Source organism: Anoplolepis gracilipes, chromosome 3 (genome assembly GCF_047496725.1).
Source record: "Anoplolepis gracilipes chromosome 3, ASM4749672v1, whole genome shotgun sequence".
NCBI lineage: Eukaryota > Metazoa > Arthropoda > Insecta > Hymenoptera > Formicidae > Anoplolepis > Anoplolepis gracilipes.
The window spans coordinates 14,181,389-14,209,209 of NC_132972.1; the positions used below are offsets into that span (position 1 = coordinate 14,181,389).

A 27,821-nucleotide genomic window follows, 5' to 3' on the forward strand; every position below is an offset into this window, starting at 1 on the left:
TGATGCACAACAATAATATAAGAAGAGAAGAAAGGGCGAGTAGCGGGAATACGTAATGTGCTAAGGATGAAGGTAGGGCGCGTCATGGACCAAGCATGAAATTGAGTTTTGAAATCGACTTTCGACAAAAAATATTATCGGATAATATCTCGTGGGATAAAGATAGATTTTATGTGCAAACTTTTCAGTCAATATTGCGAACGTGTAAGACAAGATCGTGCAAACAAGGTTTTCATTTTCGCTTTTAAATAATCTTGTGAAATCTTATATAAAAATAATAAGATATATATAACTTGATATGAAAAGTTATAAATTATGTAAAAATATCATATCAAGTTATATATATCTTATTTATAGATTAGTTTTGTGAAAGATCAAATATCGGCATTTCGAATATTTGAAAAGCAGTGAATATTTGAAAAACATGCAATGTGTAGATTTTACAACTGTAACGATACGGTACACTTCGTTCCCTTTCTTACTAAATTATTCATTCGTTTGTAGGTACATAAATGTGATTGTACTCGCATAATCTCTCGTGGCTCGTAAAAATAAGTAGCATTAGCAACACATTCATTATACTAATTACTATTATAAAGTACTGTCATACATTGAGACCATGCGTATTATCCCTTTGCTTTAAAAAAGGGTTTGAATTAATACCTGGGCCGACTACCAGGGCGTAGGGCGATTCGAAGGGATCGGCATGAAAAGTCACGTTGAAAAGTTATTGTCAAAGTGAAAATTAAACTAATTTTGATCGAAATATATTTCAGTTTTAAAGAATTAATTTAAAATATGCAAAATTTTATTGTATCAATCATTTTAAATTTTATTCTTTTTAGACAATCAAATAATTACGCTTTCTTTATTTTTGTTTTTTTTTTTTATTAATTAAAATAATTTGATATTATTACATTTCTATAAAAAAAGAAAAATCATGATAAATTATGTCAGTTATAGTTAGTCAACTATTCCTGACATACACAAAACTATATTAACTACACTTGTCGAACTTTTGATATTTATTTTATTATTAAATCGCGAAAGTTTAAAACTCGTTTCACAGTCGAAATGACATGACTATTCTGATATTAATCCATCATTCTCTTCTTGTTTCAGATTCAAAGTCCGGAAAGAAGATTGCAGTTACTCGTAACAATAACATCGATCGGTAAGAGGATTGCTAAGCTGTAAGCAATAAAGTAATACAACCTGTTTTTAGAAAACGTAATAATAAAAAAGTTTATGATAAATACACCGTTTCGTACAACAGTTAATATTTTTATCAAAATAAATAACGCGCATTCGTAAAACATTATTCGACTATTTTCGAGACCGTTAGAATTTAGGGTTTCTTCGATACAGATCTTTCTTCGTTTTGGTGTCTCTTCGCAAAATTTTCCATTTAAATTTTCTGATTCATAAATCTCATTAAATCATCCCACGCAATTACTAAATATCAATATAGTGGAAAGTCACAGTACAGTAAGTGTTGGAGATTAGGAAACGTTGCGTTATGTCATCTAGGAGTCTAGATCGCGCGGCCAAGTCGAACGAAGAAGCCGGCAAGACGGTACGGCCCTGCTCTCGGTGGGCAGATAGGGTATAATCATACCAAGTTTCGTATCTCGAGGGGGCCACGGGAAGATGGTCCAACATCTGCCGCTGCAGGGAATCTCTGCCCACATGCTGGCCGAGCCGCGCGCACACGCACACACGCGTGTATGCGACACACACGAACGTATACCGGCAAAAAGTGACGTTGGTACACGGTGGGACGTCATGTAAATTCATTCGAAACACATGGCAGGGCTCGGCGCGGCGTTTCTCTTGTGCGCAAAGGGTTTCAGAAGAGAAATCTCTGAAGAGAGCGCGCGTGAGAGAGGGCGCGTGGAAAAACAAACGATAACTTCAACTTTAACTTCACGTGCCCCCTTTGTATCGATGTTTCGCCCGTGTAAAGTCGTTGCGCTTGAGACTTGAGAGTCGGATAAATTCTCAGATTGCTTTTCGAAGCCGTCTCGGTAAGATGTAAAGTGTGATATTTTAGTTGGTCGCAAATTGTTTTGCGTGGGACGAAACACGTATAATGAATATTCTGTCAAAATTGATTTGGACAGTAGCTGAGAGTACTATTAATCATAACATTCTTGTCTGAATATGTTTGTAAATCAATATGATTAACAAAGAATTATTGCATCTTAGATATAGACGACCAGAAATTATCATAATTGGATATCATTAATATAATAAAAAATATTGCCTTTATTAAAAGATTAAAAGGTTGCCACACTTTATCGCGGATTAAATATCGTGTTATTTTAATAAATATGTTTTATACGTAATAAGATGTACATATAACGCATGAATTTATTATGTATTTTACCGTAAGAGAAAAAATATATTAATTAGATATGTAATACAATTTAAATCTCTTGATAAATAATCATTTCTGATATCATCTACAGTTTCTTTGCTAAAAATTTGTATTTTTAATCATTTTTATTCCGTCAGAATATGCGATTTTTTTACATTATGTTTCTCAAAAACGGTGTATATTAATAATATTATATATAATTATTGAAAAAAGAGGAATAAACTGAAGAAAGAATCATAGAACTTGGCGCAGAATTGCAGGAGTTCCAGTAATTAGAGTCATCAAGCTAGTTGAACAATTAGGATTAACTGTGTTGTGGTAGACGTTGTCTAAATGCTTACACCAACGGTCATGTTTATGAACTGCTAAGTTCATTTTATTTCACTTATATCTGCCGTATCATTTTTATTCGAGGAAAAAATAGATATTTGCTATATATAATTTCACAGACACATCATCTCTACCGCATATTAAAAAAAATATATATATATTCTGATGATTTAAGTATTGCATTAACATTACAATCGAAACAATTGTGTAAATGAGAATTAATTGGAGAAATTAGCAAGTGCAAAGAGCAAAAGCAAAAAGAAGAGAATACTGTTGATCGGAGCGATTCCCGGAAAATAAAACGAGTTCGCTGTCGTTGCTCTCCTTTTTTTCAGGAGAAAGAAACGTCTTTGTTATATGTTCGGCAAACCGGAAGATAAAGACTGGGAGGCAAGGGTCTTTTATACGAGAGTCAATTTCGAAATGCTTGCGCACTGTGTAGAGAGAAAGAGAAAGAGAAAGTAAACTCTGTGACACAGTAGAGATAACGATTTAGGTTTGACTTTATCGCCTGGAAAGCCAGGGCCAATGACTCGATGAACCGGCCTCATGTTTTGACGCTACTCAATTCATAAACGCTATGCACGATGTCTTTTGAATACCAAAATATCATCAGAGTGTTTCTAACGTGAGACAATGACTAATAACTAGTTAACGCTGTGAATAATTATTACATAGATATAAATCATGCTCGTTTGCTTCGACATTCGAATAATTTTAAAGACAGCTATGTCCATATAAAATAGATCGCACTGTACAAACTAAAACTAGTTACAATTAATTCATTCGAGAAACATAAAATGTTTATAATATTGAATATGATGATTTCTATGATTTATACAAATTTATATAATTCTATATATAATTATCTAATGTTTGTCCCAGATATTTAATATAATTATAAGAATTTTATGTTTTCTTGTTTTCTGCGTTATAAAAGAAAATAATGTTTACCGTTAGGATATTTTATAATATCTCATGAAAAAGAAAATTCTGAGATATAATTGTGTTATTTAAATATCATTAATTAAATTCTATAATTATCGGGATATTGCGTGAATTATAAATTACATTGCTACCATGTTCATTACCAATAATGTTTACAACATGATCAATTTTACTTGGTTAGTTTTTAACAAAGAATGAAATTGACTCGTATTACACATTGAAAATAATTGGCTTCTAATGAAAACAAATATAAATAATAAAGGTAACAATTTCAATAAAAACATTTTACAGTGAATTTTTCTAGGGAAAAAAATTCTAAGGCCTTGTACGACTATGTCAACCACACAGATGAAACAGGCCGTATTTCTTCGTGAAATTTAACGAACCCTCTTGCAATAGGACACCATTAAAAAAATTCTTAAGCGTCATGTCGTAGAACGCACGCAATGGTGATGAACGCCACGAAGGGGAGGGAGAAAGATGGATATAAAGAGAAAAACAAGAAAGAGCGAGGACATCACGAGGCGTTTCACGCGAACTTATGCAAATGCAACACAACGCGTATACATTGCGCAGTTAAGTTAATGTTTATGGCTACGTAGGCACTATAATTTATAGTTCTTGCATTCCGCTATAGGACCGCGAATAATATTTTCAGATAAGAAACAACAATAAGTATTGTGTGGATTTTAGGCAGATAGAGCACCGTGAAGCTTAATATAAATTGGGACCTTTGACTTTTGATAAATATTTTTCGCCGATTTATAAATTCCGCGTGAATATGTGATAAAATGTTTAACATATTTTTCCAGATTAAATAAAAATTCCGATAAAGAATAATTAAATAAATATCATAAAGCGGAATTTATATTAAAATTTAGAAGAATGAGATTTATGCTATAAGTATGAACTACTATTTTTCCCACAAACAAGCTTATTTCATAGCAAATGATATACATTAATTTTTTGTAATTATAATGATGCATCTCTTGTAAAAGTTTAGTCATTATTACGTTTAAGAACATCGCACACGATCAACGTTTGTCAATTTTTCGACAAAGTAAAAAAGAGCTTACTGCGCACGTGCATATAAATTAGGGTAATTTTAATTATTTAACCTGACATTGAGTGCACTCTCGCCGAAAAAGTTTGTGCCACGGTAGAAACTCGAAAATGCATTTCGTGCACGTAACAAACTTAAATGATCAGAGCGTGCACACTGGTTGCCCCGCGACCATTATCAGATCAATAATTGCGAAGGAGAACCAAACTTTTCGAACTTTGAACTGTTTCTAGTAAATTCATACTGCCACTCGGACTTCCAATTTCTCTTTGTAACTCGATAACAGATATCGATGATCTTTGAAAGACTTATTAATGGCTGATAAAGTTCTCACTAAATGTAAAAATATAATTTTAGATTCAAACAATCTCTTTTTCTCTGTCTATTAATTTTTATTTATCAATATTATATAGAAAATGTGACACAAAACAAATAAAATGTAAATGTAAAAGTGAGAAAGTGGCCGGACTTTAATCGAAAAGAAGATGTCTAGCAAATTGTTTAGTAAAGTATTGTTACATGTGGTATTGTTCGGAAATCACTACACGTGCTTCTAATTTTGCGTGACGATATTCTACGCACAATAATCATTTAGGTATATTAGGCCAATGCAATCTTGACTGACACACAACTGTTGCGGTGCATAATTATTATTCGCCACACGTTATGGCATGTTCCAAACCGCAAGGCGGCATGGTGTCTAGAATCGATATTCTCAGGTTAACCGTATACTCACACGTAGACGGGATAGAGGGGCGTTGATCGTCACGTTGCCCAATTAAAGTCTCGAGGTCGTTAACGAGCAAAATAATTAGTACAACCACGTTGGCGAGGACGACGAGGACAACGGTTCGTTAGCCTATCTTTCTTCTTTAAAACTGTGCTGCTATCGCGCTACATCTGGCAAGAACGGCAGGCGCAAAAAGCGCCAGACGTATCCTTTAAATGACGACAAGAGAGGCACGTCTTGAATTAATATCTAACGAAAGATTCACATGCCGAATATCTGCGTGTGCAAAATCATTGCACTCGCGAGAAACCGAGATGTAATCTTAAGAGAGCCAATTTTCAAAGCAATTAATTGCCGGAATGTTTTTTCTGTCGGACCACCCGACACTAGAAGCACGTTCCATTGCCTTTGCAAAAACACAAGAAGTTTCTGCTGCGAATTATTTGAAAAACACGTGTACCCTCTAGCGTAACGTGTCACATTTAACCGACTGTCATCGTGCTTCGCTATCGGCCATCGTGCGCTCTATCGCTGATAGTAATTGGATTCGATCGGAAATTCCATCCGTCCGTGGGAGCTTTGGGAGTTAAAGCGCAGCGTTAACGAAACTTTAACGTCGAGTTAACGACGCGACACGCTGAGCCGGTAACCCATAAATGCGCGGATGCTAGGGGGTTAAAAGCGAGAGGGAGAGAATCGCGAGAGGGACGAAATATACGAGAGGGAAGGGAGAAATCTGTGAGCGCCACCCTTTCGTATGCAAATCCCGGGACACCTGGAGCCAAAGGCCGCATGCAAATCGCCGCTCAGGCCATCTGATCGAAACAGAACCTCCGCCTCTGAACCGGTCCGTGTTTTTTGCGAGCCTCGAAAATCGCACGTCTCTGCCATATTTTTTTTTTTTACCATGATAGAATCTCGTCGCTAGGAATTTGACGCATATGTGCCATCTCGTTATAATTTTGTTTATATTACTGTGGAAACAAAAGAATCGCGATGCTCGCAAATTATTCATATACGATATACGAGAACAAATATATATATATATATATATATATATATATATATATATATATTAATTATTTCTCTTTTCCATTGTCTTCATTAAAGATGTACCGATAATAATCGATAATGAAATAAGATATATTCTCTCAATTCCAATCATTAAAGATTTTTTATAGACAAAATTACCATTTGTCCACGATAACGAGTCGTTCATCAATCAAGCGAGGATCGAATTGGAACACGATAAGTACATAATAACTGATATATATCTAAAATGACTCGTTATTACGTGGGATGGCCGATCTAAAAATTGGTACGCTCCATTAACCGCGAAAAAAATTGTTAATGTATGATTGTCCGGCGAGCATGACACTGGCATGGCGATCTCATAAAGCGCGATCGCTCCGAGCCATTTGATTAATATCGAGCGATTGAGGCTACCGTGAATACCGCCCGTTGAAAATGATACCGCACGAACGCATCGGCGCGCGCGGCCGTTTTTCCATTGATTTATTCCGCTTGCAAAAAGCAAGTGAGAGAAGCACATTTATCGCGATGTGATTATCTGCGCCAGTAGCAGCCGTGGAATACGCCGCGCCCCGTCGTAATCATTAATTATCGCGCAGATAAATCGATTGCGCGCGTTCCTGCGCGCGACACGAGTAACGCCAGCTCGATACGCGCAGGCAGGTAAAATCGAGCGACAGCGTAAGAGGTGTAAACTGGCGGGCAACCGATAACGCGGAAAAAAAAATAATCGCGCACGACGATAACGCCGACGAAAATATTATTGTTTGCCCACGCCACATTCCTCACGGGCGCGCATTCACACGCGTGTGCATTTCATCGCTTAAAAGAGAGCTGCGTAGCTGATAACACCATCGTGTTTTATCATTGTGCGCGGCATCTCAATGAAGTAAATGTTCGAGAGGATATCAAAGTAATATTTTTAATATTTTAATATTTTATATACTATATTAATTGTATTCTATCTTGTGTACGCATGTCTGCGCGCAGAGGATAAATGATTTCATTTATACGCGCGGAGATATACGATAACCGAGAATTTTTTTTTTTTCCAACACGCAATCCACATTATTCATTCCGATGTACGCAGGCTGTTCGCCTAAGGATTATATATCCGTTTTTATTCCTAGTTTATTCCTAATGGCCGTGAACGAGGAGGCGTTATATCTATACAGTAACCAGGTTCCCGTTATCGTATATGTATCGTGAGAGACGGTTTCAGTTATAAAGTGCGAGTTAGACCACGTATTATACGGCGGTAGAAATCGTCGACAAAATACTTGGCTATCTTTAATAGTCGACGATGCTTTTAACACCATTCTGAGTAACCTGATCTAAACTTAGATGCCAGGCTGCGTCGCGGTGTGCAAAATAATTGCGGCCTTATCACCATGCGCTTATCCTTAACCCGTCCTGAAATAGCCGGCAAAGCCGCGATTCGCGAAGCAAGACGAACGCGTGAAACGCGCTTGTATCGGCCAGTCAGATTATTATCAGCTCGTCGTGTTGTCAGACCTCGCCTCCTTCGTTTTTGCTTTTCTCCCATTTGCCTTCCGCGATACGTCTAATCGCACGATCTAAAGTCGCGGTGTTCCAGTATCTATGACGTCTACTGCGAAGACGTCATTTCGATGCTTCTATATATATACATATATATACGGATATACATATGCGATAAAAATGTCAAATTTCGATTCTGTGTTTGTAAGACATAAATTTCGCACAAACAATCAATTTCTTTATTAATTGTAAATGTGTTTCGTATATATTTCCTTTCGCACGGGTTAAAAACGTTTTGAATCATTGTAATTTATTGTTAAAAAAAGCAGAGATACAAAAGAATCACTTCTTGAATCGAAAATAATTTTGTATATGTAATATTATAAAGTGTATGATAGTCTTTTTCAATGAAAGAATATATTTTTGTAAAAATAAATAATAGATATAACTTGAAATTTAGCTGTCTATGTGTAAATATATTATCATTTAGAATATAATCCTATCTTGCATTTGCTTAAAAAAGTTCACAACTATGATAATAACAAGAGTACAAAAAGGGTGTAAAATATAAAGAAATTTGCGTTCGTACTATTATGTGTGACACAAAAAAAGATGTCAGTAGAATGTCGAGATAACAAAAGAGAAAAAAAAGAAAAAGAGATAATTCAACAATCCCTCCCTTCTTCGGTATCGGATCTTCCCCTTTCCCATTCTTCGCGTCTCCTCTCCTAATCATTCAATCTGCCCTGGTATCCTCCGATATCATTGCGCCTACCGAGAGCGCCCGTGCGTGTCGGACGTACGCATGCACGCTCGGCAACGATGAAGACGGACCGTCGCGCCACGTTGGTCGGCCATCTTGGCTGATGTCATCTCGTGCGCCGAGCACGCAACCGCGAAATGCCAACTTCCTTGTTGCGATAGTGCTTTATTTTCTTTTTTTTTTTTATTTTATTTTATTTTATTTTATTTTATTTTATTTTATTTTATTTTACTCTTCTTCTCCCTCGTCTATCTTCCGTCGAGTGCGCCTTCCGCAGCGAGATAGTCTCCTCTTTTCTCTCTTTCCTCACCGTACACGCATCGTCGACGACAGTCGTGTGCAGACGTTCGCGTTTCGGTTACGAAACGAAGCGAAACACCCTCTACTCGGTACATATAAAATGGCGAAATTTAATGGAAAGGCGCCCATTCGCGCTATTCGTTGCTCGGATTACTGTAGGAAAAGAGGCGGTCCACTGATTCTTATCGCTCTTATTTCTCTTCCATTATTGTAGAGAAACTGTGAGAGAATTTTTTCTCTATCGACTCTCCGGTTAGAAATGAATTTTGATGCCGTGGAGAAAAATATCGCGCGGGATTTATAGTTAACGTTGTGCGCGATTTTAGTGTAACACGATATCGAAAGACAAATGTTACCGATCAGTTGTAAATTATCTCGTAAATCTTGTTCCTGATGAGAATTTATAGTTGAGTTGAAGGAATGTGCCAGTTATTAATTTTTTTGTGATCTTGCAGTAGACTATGTCTAACAGAGCATATCTGGAGTTTTCTGGTTTTGCTGACATGAAATATCACGCGTTCAACTTTGTGACACCTGGACATTCTTTACAACCACGATGTAGATATATTTTTGTAGATTCTTTGATAAATTTCTTTTACATTTATTTAAATTAATTTGGAAAAAATGATTAATTATTAATTTAAAGTTAAAATTAAATCGAATGCAACATAGAGTAAAAATTTTTTTGTTAATTTCAATTTTGTTTATATCAAAAACAAAATTACCACATTAAAAGAATTCGAAAAAAATAATATAATATTAAGACCACATTTAAATAAAGGACACATTTTTTTTAAATATAATTTGTAATTTATATTTTTTACCATATTATTTATTTTTTACGTACAACTTAAAAATTCCTGAAATATATCAAACTATTTTAACCCTAGTCAGTTTATTGATTGCTAACTAATGGGGTAAGTTATCGATTATCCGACGGAATGTCAAATTAATGTGGGAATATAAAACCCATGGTGACAGTCATTACGCAGTACGCGCACGACCGCCTCACGCTCGCATGTATTATTTCTTCAACTATACATATGTTTCCCTGAAAGCCTATAATAATCGTCGCTACCCGACGGGCCGTTAAAGACGTTAATCGGCTATCAACCGAAGGAAAGTACTAAGCACGAGTCCACCAACTCTTTCGAGCAGAGTTCAAATTGACATCGCGATGGCGCATCGCGACAAATGAACGTTTAAATTTTTCAAGATAACAACTATTCTTGTTAATGATAATCGTTTGACATGTCAAATCGATATCGCATGACATGACACTGTCGTTTGAATTCGGCTCATTATATTGTTTTGCGTTATAGAAAGAAATTTGAGCCTCTGCATTAATGTATAATAGTAGATGTTTATAAGCGAGGTGTTAAATCGAGCTGTCTTTATGGATCCAATAAAACGCGATACTCACATTTCGTTGATCTTTGTATAAAGAAACCTGTTGGCGAGATCGGGGTCAAGTTGTAAAAATAGATCTGATACGAGGACACGATAGAGGACACGCGGGACAAGCTATCGCTTATATATAATTTACAAAAATATGATAATTTATTACATCCGATACTTTTTACACCGACATTAAGTCTTCGATTGATTTTGCTTGAAAACCTGCTCTGTCGCAAAAAAAAGATAAAAAGTGAGATCGATATACTAATCAGTCAAGTTACTAATAAAATCTAGGTGCTTCTTTATTTATTTCGTTGATTTTTTAATCATCTCATACAATTAGCTGTTCAATGAACAAAAAAAAAATAATTTTCAAGTCCGTTTTTTTAAGATAGTCCAATCGTAATATAATTCCGTTGGAATCTTACAAGATTTTGTGCTAATATAATATAATTTTCATTAAAAAAAATCACATTTGTGCACATGATTATGCGTAATCTTCTGAATTTCGAAACATCAACTATAAAATCGCAATTAAATTTTTCATGTTTTTTCAATCGATAGATAACTTCCTCATTAAAATCATACGCATCGAAAAATTTTACACGGATTTTTGTCGACAAACTCGGATTCAAACTCTCCAGGAAGATTTGCTTATTTTTCACAAATTATCTTCCGTTTATGACGACGAATTAAGATCGCTTGCAAAGACTCGAGCACATGGAGCAAAATTAACGATTTGTATGTGCTATCCAAGTTATGATCATCGTCGTGTCGCGCCCTATACTAGGGGAATTACCCGTTGTGACGGTTACTCTCGTCCGCTTTACTGCCTACCGTGACACACAGCTCTCACTGTAATATGCTAATAGATAGCTCTCCCCGCGCGCGTAACGACGGATCGTCGTATCATGTTTACGAGGTGAGCCGACCCCGAGGTTTCCCCTCGTGTCCCCACACACGATGAGAGGAGAGAACCTTATGAGGATCGTCAAGAGAGTCATTCCCGCCGTGGTATTCGTTGCGCTCACGTAATTGCTAGGCACATCGGTTAAAGGTTGTCGTGCAAACCGACGCTAAGTTTCACGAAAGGGGAGAAACACAGTAACGGGATCGGAAGGATGATAAAATAATCGGTTCTCGACACACGTGTTTTTCCCGCAACCCTGAGTTTCCGTCGATTTTATATTCACAGGCCTTAACTTTTACGCGAACGAATGATGTACGTCCCAATCATACCAATTGAACTTCTATTAGTGCTGAAGAAGGGTTTAGATTGTATTGTCGCGTTCTTTTTAACCGCTAGTTTGATACTTTATGCCACGTCGGTTATATGTAACGTGTAATTCACATACACAAGGGTTGAAAATACAATGCGATGAAAATTATTAATTTATCATCTGGACATGACGATAAGCAAGTATATATCGCGAGCACTGGCGGGAGGTTGCGAATTACGCTCCGTCAAGCAACGTCGAAAACGAAGTAAAAATTAATTAATCCGGACGCGATGATAGTTGGCTTTTATCTGCAGGCGCATCGATTGCGGCGATAATTAAAACCGTCGGACGGTCCGAAAAATTTTTAATCAGCAGCGCGGCCGGCGAGGACGAGCAGCTCGTCCGTCGAGCGATTCGTGTTGATTCGGCATAGGCAAATTTTGATTCAGCGGCTCGAAAAGGAAAAAAAAAAAAAAAAAAAAAAAATCTATGAGGAAAAAAATAAAAAAAAAATTCCCGCTGTTTGCGCACGTATTGAAGCTAAACGGGGTTGGCTCGCTTCCGCACCCGATTGTCGGACCCGGACGATTGACTGAAAGATCGGGTTGGGGGGTTGTTGTAGCACGCGGGCGTGGTGCGCGCGATAAAAATGGCGCACGCTCGACGCAGCGAGGGTGATTCCCTCCCCTCGCCCCTTCTCTTTTATTCCCGCATAAATGCCGCGTGTGTGATGCACCCCCAATAGACCGCCCCAGACTACCCTGTCGAAAAAACACTGTTTCCCCCTCCCTACGATCTCTCTCTCTCTCTCTTTCTTTCTCTTTTCGCCATCCTTTCATTCAGCCGCCACCCTCGCATTTTGAACCATCTATCCACGATTGGGAGGCATAAGTCTGTTTAACCCTCGAGCGGCTTATTATGCGGCAGTCGTATGAACGGGCGGATGGATAGATGGATGGCACGAGAATGGTTTCGGGATCGCGGGAGAGGCCGAGACGACGACAGATTGAAGGATTTTGGAGGGTTTCGGCGGTTTCTCGTGTCGCGTCGCGTAACGAGAAGAGGTTTCCTTTTTTGTGGGTTCAAGTGGACGGAACGTGCGTTGAGGTAAAGGCACGGACGTGAAAGACGTGTTTTATATTGTAAATTGTCGTGGGTGACAAACGATTCGATTAAAGCCAGCAGGATTGCCGATGACAGGATTTCTGTGCTCGTGATAGCATGCTAATCACGATAATCGGCCGTTAAAATATTTTTCATATTTTAATATTTAATAATACGATCAAAAAATTGGATAAACATTCAATTTAAGCTATTAAAGAATTATTACTTATTTAAACGATTTATGATTCGACTGACATCGTGATATGCTAATTGATACGAGAAATTTATGGAGCGAACAGTAAGAGATACGTATGTGATTGTGTGTGAGAAAGTTATTAGTGCTCCTCAACGGTTTGTCACAACATTAATGCTTAGTGTCCCACATATACATAATGGCGTCAGAGTTATATATATATACTAAAAGTAATCAATAATTAAGTAAAGTTATCCGGAAGCCCGACTGTTTGTCACATTATGGGCTTAACGCATGAAAAGCGCTTATGAGGTTTCACTTTTAAAATATAAAATGTTTTTCTTTAAACGCAGTGAAAAGTTTATTTTCAACGATTATCCAATTGTTTATGCGTAATTATATTTGTAATAATTATATTAGCAATAATTGTATTAACATTTCACACATATGTATATTGTATATAAATACAATATATATGTACATATATATATATATATATATATATATAAAATAATATGAAAAAATTTTATAAACTATATTAACTTTCTGTTGGAAAATTACAATCTGTGTTTTTCTCAATTGATGAACATTGTGTGGATTGTATCGCTCGGATGATTCGAGCAACCCGGTACGGTATTCTGATAGCCTTGTAAAAAAAAGAACGGACGAACGAGTATACATATATAAAAAAAAACGAGGCCAGGGTGATAAACCGACGGATAAAATCATCCCCTACAATCCCATTTCCGAGTGTAATAAACCAGACGATTGCTGGAGAACGCTGCCGAGCAATAAACCGATACGAATGGACATTTCAACGTGTATACTAAGCCGATATCGTATCCGAAATCCCATAGAATGTCCGATCGCTTCACGCATCCGTGATCCATCAGTCGATACATCGAGTGTATATATACGCACCTTCGAAGAATTGTTTTTGTCGAGATAGAGCTAATCTAATCACTTTATTTAGAGAACACTTATATCCGCAACGGAAAATATTATATCGAGAAAACTTTTTCATATATCAAGCATATCTCTGCAGATTTGATATTTTTAATTAATAAAAAAATTTCTTTAAAGAAAATTGTAGCTTTATTAAAAGAGTTATACATATATGTATATATGAATGACAGCAATACGTGTTATGTATTTTATGTAATATTCTCTTTAGATAGATAATTTTTTCCGAGATATAAATATGTCCACATATACACACATGATATCATAAATTATAAATGCACCGATTGGCAGATAGAAAAAGGCTTGGTCGCACGAACGTATCGCGTTAGCAGAAGGGATATATTCTACGGGGTGTAACTTTAAGTACCGAGACGAAGTGATATTCCGCCGGATTGATCGATGCATAGTACGTGCCTGCAATGTAGAAAGGTTTACGTTCACGCACGAGAAAACCGATTATCCATTGCACCGCGCAACGGTCGCGTAGATAACTCTATCCTAATGTGAAATAAGAAAACGTGCATTGCACGCGCATTAGAAGAGAAAAAGAATGGCGGACACTAATTGTTGAGATAATAGTGAGGGAGAAAGTTAGAGTGGTTTCTGTAACGTAATTAATTGTAATTGTGTTATTATAGTTGAAACTTGTTGACATAGTTATGATACGAGCTTATATAGAGCAATTTCTAAATTTCTGAATAACATAAATCACAAGTATTTATTTTACAGTTATCTTTTAATTAAAAGAAAAAGTAGAAAAGTAGAAAAGTTTTATCAATATTGCGATATTTTATGAATAATTTTCCTATGTAAAACGATAATACATTAAAGAAATTTTTCTTTTTTGCGACATTTCAGAAATACATCTTCTAAAAAATTTAGAAAGAAATTTTTCTCAACTAGATGTTTCTCCGGAAACTTATCCAAGATATTACTTTAGTTTTATGCAAACTTTGTTAGTTACGCTCTATAGAGCGTAACTAGCAATCCAATCTAAAGCACAATTCGCTCGATCGAATGTTCAATTTCGCAGAACAATATCGAAGAAAGGATTTCTCTCGCGTTAAAAGCTGCTATACTTTAACTTTCCAAACGGCGTGTCGCTCATAAACTCAACCGTTCTGTCAGCCTTGTCCCTGAGAATCTCCGTCCAATGACTATCGCTATACAATATTCATGCTGCCGTGCCAAGTGTCTCGCAATAACTTAGTTATCTCACGATGATTGTGACTCAAATATGCGCATGCGGAATATTAATGACCGTCGGGAACAACGCGTGCGCGCGCCAAGACGCGACGTCGCTTGATGCAGCGCGTGAGAGAAACCACGAACGCCCGTGCAATTCTGCGTTTACGCAGCTGCCGGTGGTGGATACTGCACAAGGAAGGAAGGGGTGGGTGTAATGGCGACGTGCAACAACATTGTCGATAGTTATTGCTTTGTTATTGGGCCGTGCGACGCGACGCGACGCGACGCGACGCGACACGACGCGTCCGCTCCACCGAGCGATGCGGCGCCGAATATATTGTGCGGAGGTCGTTTTATTGGAAATTTCCCGCGGCCCACTTCGGGATTTCCGCAATTTTTCCGTTCGCGTGGCGGACGTGACGACGCGGCGCTTTTCCACATTCGCTTTCTACCGGCGCACGTTTTTGCGCTTTTTTTTTAATTCCTTTTTGTATTTTTTTTCGCGCGAACGACATCGTGTAAAATTCGAGGCTTCCGAGTAAATCCGAGTTTATTATTAAATCAAAGCTCGTAAACGCGACGCGCGCGCTGTTTTTTTTCTTTTTTTTCTTTTTTTTTTAGAATTTCTGGGTCACTAGAAAAGGATAGAGAAAGAGAGAGAAATAGATTTCCAAATATATACTATATCTTCGAAATATTTAAAATTAGATAAAGAACTTTTTTATGAAGTTAGATGTTTCAACAAAAAAATTTAAGACTGTTATAGACAAAATGATATATTAAATTATAAATGTGATAGTTTTATAATTTCACAATTATATAAAATTAAAATTCATAACATATTTGAACAAAAAGTTTAATATACTACAGGCATATACATTGACAATTTCCTTCATTTTGGGAAGAACGTTCGATTCAGTCAGATCCAATCACAAATGAAACGCGAACGGGGAAGATGTATACGGCTGCGGCACGTAACTTAATTGATTTGATTTCGAGGGGTTTTCGTCCCAATTTTGACGCGTACTTCCCCGCAACGTGACATTAAACATAGAGTGGTGGTCGTCCCTCTTTAACTTTGCTTGCCTTGCCCTTATAATTTTCCGAAAAGGTCGCTCGAGGTTCTACAAATACACGTCTATATAAATTAAGCATTTTGTAATTGTGTTCGTCCATTGTGACTAGTAGCTAGCTTCCATCTTGCCTCTCGTGTAATTGATTTCGAATAAATTACATGTAATAAAGAAGAATCATTGCTTTATGAAAATACGGCTGATAGTTTTCTCTCATTTTTTTTTTACGAAAAGTTTTTTACCGACATATGTAGATATTAGCTTACCAAGAATTGGCTATTATTTCCAAGAATAATTTGTCATTTTATGCAGAAATAAAAGTAAAAATTTTTATTTCTGATAAATGAGAAATTAATTTTTTTTTTCCGTTTTCTCTTATTCTTTATTGATACATCATTAACTAACTTATTAATGGTATTAATAATATTAAATAGAATTTATAAAAAATTTATAAAAGCTTTTACATGATTGATAAAATTATAATCAGGAACAATAAAATAGATTTTAGTATCTAAAATAAATTGTAATGTTAAGGCCATTCTGATATATTATTAAAAGCTATTTTTTATTTCAACGAATTTTTATTTTTGTTCGAAATTATGTGAACTTTATTCGAATTTAATATATTTTTTTAGAACACGATCTGATCTCTATCCGATATTAATCATTGTATTGTGCAGGAATCAGTTTAATCGCAAAAAAATGAGTTGTCATAGCAGGAAACCACAGTTGCTTATGATGATTTCACGTTTCGTCACACGTTCGTTGCAAAATTTAATTTAGAACGCGAATACCGCACGATAGTCGAACTGGTGTCTGTACTCGAGGCAAATTGCGAGCGTGCAACCGATTTCATCAACGTTCGCGCGAGGATATCATCGATCTTTTCGCCTATTACGGGACTAACCAAAGCTAGCTCACCATTGCCGGAAACCACAAGCGCGAACGATGATTCAGTGACTCCGTCATATGCTTGTTACAAAATCTAATTTGAAATTGAGATGATACGCAAAAGATTAGGGCGTGGAAAGCTCTACGTGTCGCAAGAAACGGTCAGCAATTATACTAGCTCAACAAATTATAGTCGGCGATTGCGGAATACTTGAGTACACGATAAATACTTTTATAATCACTCGAATTGCTCATTTTTTATTCAACGAAATAATGACTGCGTTTTTTCTTGCTTCGTCAATTTTAATGCAAATGTATAAGTATTACTAATTTTCAGATACTAGTCTATCAGATATGTTAGTCTAAACAAATTTTATCTAAATATAGAAAATATAAAAAAGTATATCGCTTTGTTCTATATTTTTTCAAATATATGTATACAATTTAATTTTTTATTTGCGTTAAATATTGAAAAATACATATCTTATCTTTTTCTTAATTTATATTGCAAGTATGTAACGCAAAATTTATACTCATAATATACCTTACAAGTATATTTAAAAAAAATAATTCTCTACTCACACTTATAATATAAATCATGTGATATTTTTATACAAAACATAAAATTGCTATATTTCATAAATTGATTAAAAAAACTAGTTAGTTTCCGAAAAAAAAACAAGCAGAAAAACATTAACAACATAACAATGGATGCTGCGACATCCAATTTGACAACCGCAGTACGACTTCATTTCCCGCGCGTCCCCGAACACGAAGAAAGCCCTTCTCTCGCGTTCCCTTTCAATGCGATGCTTATCCACCTACGACCACGTAGGCGTTTTTATGCGAACATTCCCGCGCCCTAACTCTCATCTCCTTTTCGAGCCCGAGTATTAAAGTTCTGTTTTACGTGCCATCGCAGCAATGACGAATCCCGTTCCTCTTTGTGCTCTTCTCTTGGCAGGCAAGTTAATGGCCGAAGCTTCCGTGGACTTTCATAATTTCGAGGGAGAGAAATCCCTTTCCGGGAAGCGCGTTTCGAAATCTCACTTTTCTTTCCGCCAGAGCTTCTCGAGAAGTTTGATTGCTACAACGCGCCGTGATGTGTCGGGAGGATGTGAGCGTTCGGCTTATACGCGGAAAATAAACGATTCCGAGTGATGAACGATTTATGTATCTAAGAAAAATTTCGTTAGACAAGCAGCTGCTCTTTTTTCTTGCTCATAAGCGTATTTGTACGTAAGATGGCGAATAAATTGCTACGCATTACAAAAATCTAAAAGTTTAACAAATTCTGGCTTATCGAATGAAATAATTAAACAAACAATTATAGAAATATACATATATAGAAATTTGTTATAATACTATTAATTAAATATTACGAAACAAAATAGTACTAAAAATAGATTGTATTCATAGGATTATATTAAATTATATTCCATTCGTTGCTAAGCTTATGATATTGCTATAGAAAAAAAATTATAGCAATGACAAATGTCGGAAAGTACAAGTCTCGACATAGTAATCGACAGTACAAATAACAATTAATAATAATCGTAATATATTAAATAATTGTTCTATTTTCAGAAGCAAACGATTGATATACTATATAGCTTGATATAGCGTATCGTATATAAGCTATATTACGTTCATGTTGATGTCTTTTTATTCGCATCGATTCATGCATCTGATGTCGATTTATTTTGGATCGGCGTCCCATCCCTCTCCCCTGCGTCTCGGTAAAGACATTTTATGCCAACCGCTTGCCGCGTGGTATTCTAACAACAAGCAATTTCGTTCGATGAACGGGCGGGCATCTTGCTATTCACCTTGAAACCGGTCCAACGGTGCTTCACTTCGATTCGAGCCGATCGAATCGAATCTCCATGTTCGATCTCTCGTTCATCCGCAAACGAGTTCCATCGCGCGCGGGTATAAGAATGATTCGCAAGTACCAGTGTTTACTCGTCGTGCAGTCATCTTCTAAATTACGACGCATTTACGACTGCGTGTCGATGAGAGATCAATATGATGGCAAAAAAGGATTATTGCTTTGCGAGATCTCGCGTTCCAAAGTGCTAGCAAGATATAGAAGACAGTAATATCCATCTCTTATGCTCAGTAATTAGATGCATGTAAGAATAGCATACGTCGAATACATTGTACTTTATCTCATAAGAGATACACTATAATAATAATTCATTATTTTTACGATCATTGATATGCAATTGTGTTGACGACTTATAATAGTCTGTTATGTAATTAATTACTTACAGATGTTTGATCTATAGAGAATAATTAATTATTTTTATCTACGTCGAAATTGTATTCAGCAACCACATTTGTTCCGTAGACCGTTGTCGTAATTTTTTCTGAAGTGTCCTTAAGTGATATCATTAATTATTAGAAATAAAAAAATAGGAAAGAAATTTTATTCGTTTGACTTTCCAGAAGAATCCACTTAATATCCGCTCTCTCAAAATATGCCACCGTTGGTGCTTCTGATCGAAAATTCGAGTGCTGTGAGAATATAAAAGGAGGAAGAATTGCCGAGATCGAGAGAGAGAGAGAGAGAGAGAGATAGAAATCGCTCGACAGTGATATGTAATGTAACTGGCATGACAAGGCGAGAGCAATTAGATGTCGCCGGATGCAGCTGCAGACGCATTGCGTCATCATAGTTACTTTGCAACCTTGATCTCTCTCTCGGAGGGGTCTCTTCACCAACTTCTTCCCTCCTCTTTCTTTGCACAGAGTGTCTTGCTACCACCTCCGCTTCTTGTTCTTTTCGAAACTTCTGCACCGCCTCTTATTCAGTCACGATGACCGGCGTCATGTCGTTGGACACCATTTGTATTCTGCACTTGCATTGCGATAACTTCCGCGTCTTTTTACGATCTATGAAAGGCATAACAACGTTTTATGACCACGCATGTACGCGAAAGCGCAAAGTGCCTAGACTGTTTCTACAAAGATTTCCCCGACAATCTAAAAAAGTCATATTTCGTCTCTTAGAATTTTATGGTAATATGTGTAGCGTTTTGTACATCATAGCGTGTTGAAGCAAAAGTCATTCGATCCTGAAAGATGCGTCTTATTTTAAAAAGCTTTAACTCATAGTAATAAATAATTTCTCGAGTAGGTTTTACCGCGTTGCATCTTGTGATCATTTTGCTTGATTGACGAAATAAATCAGTAATTTAAAAATCATTGAAAGAAAAAATTAAAAGATTAACAAACGTTGTCCACAGCAAGCTAGAATCGTCATGTTGTGGCGACATTATAAAAACGAGTGATAAAATTTGTCATTGTAATCCTTGAAAATTCGTAGGACTTTTTAAATTTTGTATCATAGCTTGAACTCCTTATATTTGCATGTTATTAAGAATAAATTATTTTAATAATAATTAATAGAATTGACTTTAAAACAGTTTTTCTTGCCCACTCTTTGAAGTCTTTGTAATTCTTACGCAGCAATATTACAGAAACGTGTGACGAAACGAACCACTTTTTGTTATTTTAATTAAACGCGAATCCTTGCAATGAATTGCCTTGAATTGAATTGATTTATTGAATCGTAGCATAATTTAAGCTCATTATTTATACTAATTATTATGTATAAGACTTTATATTATTTGTTGTAACCAAAGAAAGTTATCACGTTTACATATTTATATTCTAAGAAATTATATATAGAATGACAGAAAATATCGTACACATGTGGGAAAATGATAATAATACCGCAAAATTCTTTTAGTATATTATAATAGATAAAAGAAAAAATATATATAGAAACATGAAACGTTCTGGAGAAACCTAGTGAGTTAGTTATTTCGTCAATTCGGTCGGAATCGGTTCAAATTAGAGTCAAAGTGGTCACGAACATGGATGCGGGCGCTTAAAATATCACTTAAGAAAGAAAAAAAGTTCCCACGAATTAAGGCAACCAAGCCTAGTTTTCATGTGCACAACGAAGCTCCGTCCTAAATTCAATTCACACATGGTCAAACAAGCATCGCGTTTCTCTTTTTCTTCACGCAGTCGTACTGTCACTACTGTTGTTGACTCAACCATCATGGCATAAACCCTTTTAGAGGCACCACTTTTATTGCACTTTTTTTAAGTAATTAACATGCGGGAAGGAAACTACAATAATGAGACAGTATTAGTCTTTAATGATTCCAACAATCTAACATTAACTTACGTCTCATTTTATCTACAAAAAGGTTCAGATAGTTGTGTGCATACATGTAAACATTATAAAATTTCTCTGTAATAAACTTATTGTTTGAATGAATACGTTAAACAATAGGCGATTAAAAAATAAAAAAAAAAAAAAAAAAAACCGATGTACTAATAAAACACTCGGGCTACTATTTTTTACGATAACAGAGCCGATCAATACTGTCAAAATAATTTTAACTGCAAAATTTACTTCTCGTCATATGTCAAACGAATTTCAGGCAGGCGTCAAAGATTGAATATCGACTTTTGTGACTCGGGGTCATACGATCTATTGCCTTCGTACACGTTTGCGCATGTATCGTTCGGCCCGATTGGTTCAGTGGAAAGCCGATGCCGCCAGCTACTCTGAATAATTAAACTAGCTCCCTGATGCGTGATCTGATTGGTTTCACGCACGGAAATTCCCTGCGTGCTCGCGTTTTGCGACAAAAAAAATATTCCGTGTTTAGTTCAATCTGTATGCGGCGTTCGCGTGACACATTCGTACGATATTGAATTTAATTCTGTTACTATTTTCACATGCAATTGATGGAAAAAAAAAAAAAAAAAAAAAAAAAAAACGTTAATACAATATCGCAAAAATTAATTAACTAATGCTTTATGTATTTTTTCCCAAATATTCAATTGTCACAAATTGCAATCGTCTGGAAATACAGTGAGTCTGTAGATAATTTTTACCTCAGAAGAAAATAATGATAAAATTTAATCTCTACGGATAACCGGTTGAGAAATGATACTACGATAAATGATTAAATAGAAGAGATATTTAAAGATTAATGATAATAGTTTGGAGAAGAATGTCAACGCGTGTAGAAGAGAGAATCTTTGATATTCATTGTATTATTATACTATATTATGCGCCCTAATCAGCAGATCGATCGAAAAAATACGCTATCCGTGCAAGCGCAACATGATGATCGAATAAGTTTCGCGCAAATGAAGACCTCGCAGTAATGATATCATTCGACTGACTCAACAGCGGTCACATTGACCAGGTTAACGCATTTAACTATGAGCAAATGGCAATCGATACTATTAATCGGCCGATAATCAAATCAGTCACAATTGACTTGGTTCTCCTTTGAACGCCAGATCAATGCTGTGATTAAAGGATACTTTTTTCTTCCACGTTTGCGTTAATTTACGCGAAAATTCATCGCAAGTCCGAGCAACCTTTGGCAAACAAAGTTGCAACCTTTAGCAAACAAAGTCGCTATATAGTTTTGGATCACGTAGCTTTATACTGATTCGCTCCGTCCATCTTTAGACTGCACGAAATAAACAACACAAATAATATTGAAATCATCAGAATAACAGAATATTTTATAACTTATAGATTCTCAAAAGATTAGCTTAGAACTCGAAATTTAAAAGCAATTAGAGATAAACTCCAAGAGTCTGTAATGCTTTTATTAAAAAATCTCAATGAATATATTTCTTCTAATCATTTAATCATGTTCAGGTTTACAATTATCAAAGTGGTAAAGTCGATTCGCGTTTGCAATTAAATCAGAGAAGAGATCGATGTTATGATTTAAGCCTAATCGTGGCGTAGAGGATACTTTCCGCCTATTTCTCGCCTCTCTCTCTCTGTGACGAACAATCTGTAGGAAAAATCAACCGTAACCAGTTATGCATTACGTGTTCATAATAATTACACTGTACGATTCACAGACACGAACGCGGTTATAATTGGAGCGTTCGAATATTCTCGCTCTCTCTCTCTCTCTCTCTCTCTTTGTCTCTCTCCCTTCCAACAACTCCTTTCCACGCGCTGCACAACCCGTCGTCGTCTTCCTCTTCGTCTTCTTCCGCGGCAGCAGCATGGCATCGTGTCATTCCTCACCGCCAGGGGCGTCCGTGTTGCTGGTAGACTTGGAAGGAAGTAGGGGGGAACATACAGGGCCGTGTGTGTCCTCAGTCCTCAGTGCGTGTGTGTTTCTCTACTTGCGGTGCCCCTCCGAGACTCTTCAGTTCTTCGCGGGCCTTCGTACGGATAGGTTTCACGATACCGAGCTTTCTATTTCGAGCATCGGCGATCATGCACGAAAGATTGGATTTCGATTTCGATGGGATTGCGATCGAACAGGGAACGTCGATTAAGAATACCGTCGATAAGTCTTTTTGATTTCGAATGAAAAGCCCGAGATATTGTTGGATGTTGACTCGGATGACTTGGTGATTAACCCGCAACGTGGCAGTGCTAGTCGAGAATTCACGTGATCAACGCGGTCGTCTCATTGAATTTTCCTTCATATGTTTTATTTAATGCGACGAGACGCGGAGGAAGTTTATATATTAAATCCGTTTGTTCGCAATAAATGTGAAAAGATAATAATGCATCGATTGTTTAAACGTGAGTTATATCGTTTGATAATGCTAGTGAGACAGTAGTAGATTATAATACTGGAACACCTTATCTGTATTCACATATCATGAATTTTATTGTAAGAGTGCATTTTTTATTCCGTTTTCTAATTATAATTTATAAATGACAAATATTTTAAATACATACGTTTTTCTTGTTTTTATATTTTCCCAATTATTTTGTAATACTATGTAAATCTTACGTTACTATTTTTTGCTAAGCGAATATTTTGTGTGTTAGGATTTATTTTAAATTACTAAATTTAGATAAAAGTTATAGCAATTTGTTTTTTTAAGGACACATAAAGGTACGTATTCTCTTCATAAATGTACAAATAAAAGTGTAAAGTTAATATATTTTGAAACTCGTGATGAAGAGCGAGCACTCATTGGCTCATCAAAGCACTAATGAAGGAAGAAGAAAGAAGAGATATAGTATCTAAATGAATATGGTAGAGATCCAGCAGCGAGGTATAGAGTTCCTACGTAGTGTTCAGAAAGTAGGAACTTCATACCGTGCTCTTGGACTTGCCGAAAGATCGTCGACCGATACTCCACGTGTTCTACGTCGATTATAAAGTCCGAGACGCATGCAAATGCAATGTAAGAAAAACTGACCGGTGAGAGAAACGAACGTCGTAGACAAACAAAATCTGCGTCATAATCGGATGATAAATGCGAAATGCGAACTATGTAAGTCATAGGGTATAATTAAGTTGAAAGAAATGAAGAGGATTTTTTATATGAATATAGATAACCCGAAGATATCGAAAAGAAACTAGAAGAGACAACAACAGACAAATACTCTATATTCCACAGTATTTTATCATGACTGTACCAAGAATTATTCATATGATCGTTACTCAGAAACTTTTATGTTGATAAATACAAATATATGCAATTTAAAAAAAAAGTATTACTTCTTAACGTCTTCTTCGTCAATGCACAAGTTAATCACTTTTTTCCTAGTTTGTTTTGATTCTTTTGATAGCTATATAAAATTATCGCTATATATTTTTATAATATGTATTTAGATCTTCATGTTCATTTTCACATATTTAACGTTTGTAAGCCGTTATAATTTAAAATCGAGACAAACCATCACGGCAATATTATGTTGTTGACAAGTGTCACCAAGTGACCAATATTTATTAGATTTAGACGCGCAAACAACAAGGCGACAAACAAAGACGACACTAACCATCAAAAAATAGAAAGATCTAGAAGGACCGGGTAAGATATAAACAGGGACACAGAGCCCCAAAGAAGAGAGTCGCAAATTCGCAGAGATAAAAAAACGCATATCGAACACCGACGCAGCCTATACGCCCAGAGAATGTAATATTAAATAAAATATATCGTTTATTAATTTTAATTATATTACCTAGAGTGATTACTTGTCTCTCTTCACACACCCTACACGTTACACAATAATAATTTGTATATGTGCACTTTTAGTGCAAAATATGACAGTTTAATTTTCAGTTCACACACATTAAATATGCAATCGTCATATTGAATAAATATATAAACCACGTTTAGTGTTGTACATGAAAAATACGGACACATTAAAACCGTTTTTAAATTTTATAATTTACGATTAAATTTTGCAGGTATCACATGTTAGAAAAAATACACACACACACACACACACATATATACACATATATATGTAATGTTATTGTAGCATTTAGCAGGTATTCCTTTTAAGTGATCAATTAGTTTCATAATTGATTCTGATATGATCAGGAAACGAGCATTTTTCGAAATAAATAATTATATTTATTTTCCTTGTCTCTTTCTAAATTTATTGTGATAAGGGAAATATAAAAAATATTAAGTAATCATGGAAATAAACGAAATTCAATTATTATCAGAATCCTATTTCAAGGGTAAAATAAATATTTAAAATATAACATATTACGGTTTTTTGTAATATATATATATACGATTATATCAATCTCTAAACAGACAGGTTAATATCGCCGATTTACTCGACACTCCGTGCAACTCGTGAAAGAGACGCGTCTCGGGACACAATCAGATTCCTCTCTCCGTGATTAATAATTAGCGATTAATTATCGATTCGTCGCGACATGCCGGACGAATCTGCGAGGCTCGTGACCCCGTGGGTGGCCTCTGTTTACGCGGCGTAAAATCGACGAATTTGACCGAGCTCGCGTCGAACGTTTGGATCGTCGTGCACCGTTGCGAGGGGGCTCCGTTCCACGAGGCACATTTTACATTTTAATTGACGCAATCAACCGGTTTTGAAGCGCGCTTTTTTATTTTCACGCCAACGGATCGATGCCTATAGACACAGTTGATAAAATTGTAAGAAAACGGTCGCGCAGGCATGTATTTATTCCCCCGACTCTAAAAAGTAGCGGGAGAGGGGAAGAGGAATTTAAAAACGACTGCGCGTTTGTGTGGAAATTGGTATGATCGAACTGCGTTCGATTATTAACTTGGACATCGTTCGCAATAATATATAAAGGAGTGCTTTACAACTATTTGGACGCAAATTCCTAACGCCGACCTATCCCGGAGTTGATTTTCCGCGATGGAGTATGACGAAAATAGATTTGCCGCCGAGACCGGACTTCGTCTTACGTATTCACGCGAGAGAATATTCTTGTATTGTGCCCGTATCGAGCTTGTGTCTCGAGTTTGACAAACACGAATGGTAGATATCGGAAAATTATTTCTCTTGTATCGAACGTATATAATCGATGTATCGTCTATGTACATGATGATAATGACATCGCTACAAAAATACTGACGATTGCGTATATGTAGTAAATAAGATTATGTATACTGTGTATTTCATGATCGTGTTTATAAATCGGCAAGAAACCGACCGATAAGAAACCAGGCTGTAAATTCAAATGATATTATCGCATTGTGAATTTTTCATCGTCGATAGAGAGCTTCGTTTATCTATAAATAAATAAGAAACTACAGAAATTGATATATTGGGAGATTTTAGAAAACAGCTAATTAGATATACAAGATGTACACAAGCAGAAAAAGAATTATACTTCAGATAATATAAATCGTTATCTGTAGAACTTAAGCACGAATAATGCACAATCTCGAAGTAATATTATATAACATCAAAATGATTTAACTACAATAATTGTATTTTTTTTTTTTTTTTTTTGATGAAATATTTAAGATACGATAAAGCATTTTTTTTTTAATATTTAGATATTTTCTAAAATATTTTATTTATATGTATTCTATTTTATAAAAATACATCCGATAATAGAAAAAAAAATTAAATATGCATAATTGCCTAACAGATTATATGCTTATTAATTATCTATGTTATTGGTGTTTTTGTAGGTTATCAACAAAATCCAGAATATCTACGCGATTAAGTATTATAAATGATGTAATTTTAGCGAGAAATGTTATGAAAATAATATTGTTCATAGATAATTTAAGGAGCTGTAGAGTTCGTCATTGCTTTAAATCTCGTCCAGTATTTTATGTACAAGACACAATTCTTAGATTTTTAATTCTACATGTTTTATAAAAGTTTAGTCGATATTATAAGCCAGAATAAAATGCATACTATTTAATTATAAGAAAATTTATCGCAATTCTTTGAATACTATTTCTATATCAAATAATATTACGCTAACGAAGCTTTTGACGCAAATAACTTCGAATCATTATTGGAGGTAAATAGGTTCACCAGACCATATGTGGCTAACAGTTCTATAATTAAAGCATACCGTTGGGAATATATACATATTGAAACTGTAATATACACATTCCACAGTCCTATACTATCATTATCCATTATTAACACCTAACCGTCTGCAATGCATACACTTGGGGCATTCGAGAGGTTGAAAAAAATAACTAACGTTGTTATATATGTAGCTTTATTGCTTCAATTGCCATCTTTCGTCTTATATATACTTTATGCTATTTAAGGTAAATAAATGCAAAATTAATTAAACAAAAAAATAGTTTATCGCATTCATTTTAAATTCTTTTAACTGATTTTAATTAATAAAGTTATTGTATTAAGTGTGTTTATCGAAGAATATTTTGGGAAACAGGATATTTAATACGTCTGGCGAGAAGACAATTCTATCGATTAGTCTTCTGCGAGGTCG

At 35.7% G+C, this 27,821-nt stretch overlaps 1 protein-coding gene and 1 long non-coding RNA gene across 2 annotated transcripts in view; one reads left to right on the forward strand and one right to left on the reverse strand.

Annotated features, from left to right (window-relative positions):
- The window catches only part of LOC140664086 (uncharacterized), a 38,391-nt gene extending 11,105 nt beyond the window's left edge, over window positions 1-27,286 (forward strand). Inside the window, exon 2 of the long non-coding RNA XR_012046383.1 lies at window positions 1,123-27,286. This is a non-coding gene — a long non-coding RNA (uncharacterized lncRNA). The remainder of the gene's footprint in view (window positions 1-1,122) is intronic.
- Window positions 1-27,821, reverse strand: part of Mesr6 (misexpression suppressor of ras 6) — a 227,755-nt gene that overhangs the window by 190,970 nt on the left and 8,964 nt on the right. The gene's annotated exons all lie outside the window — the stretch shown is intronic.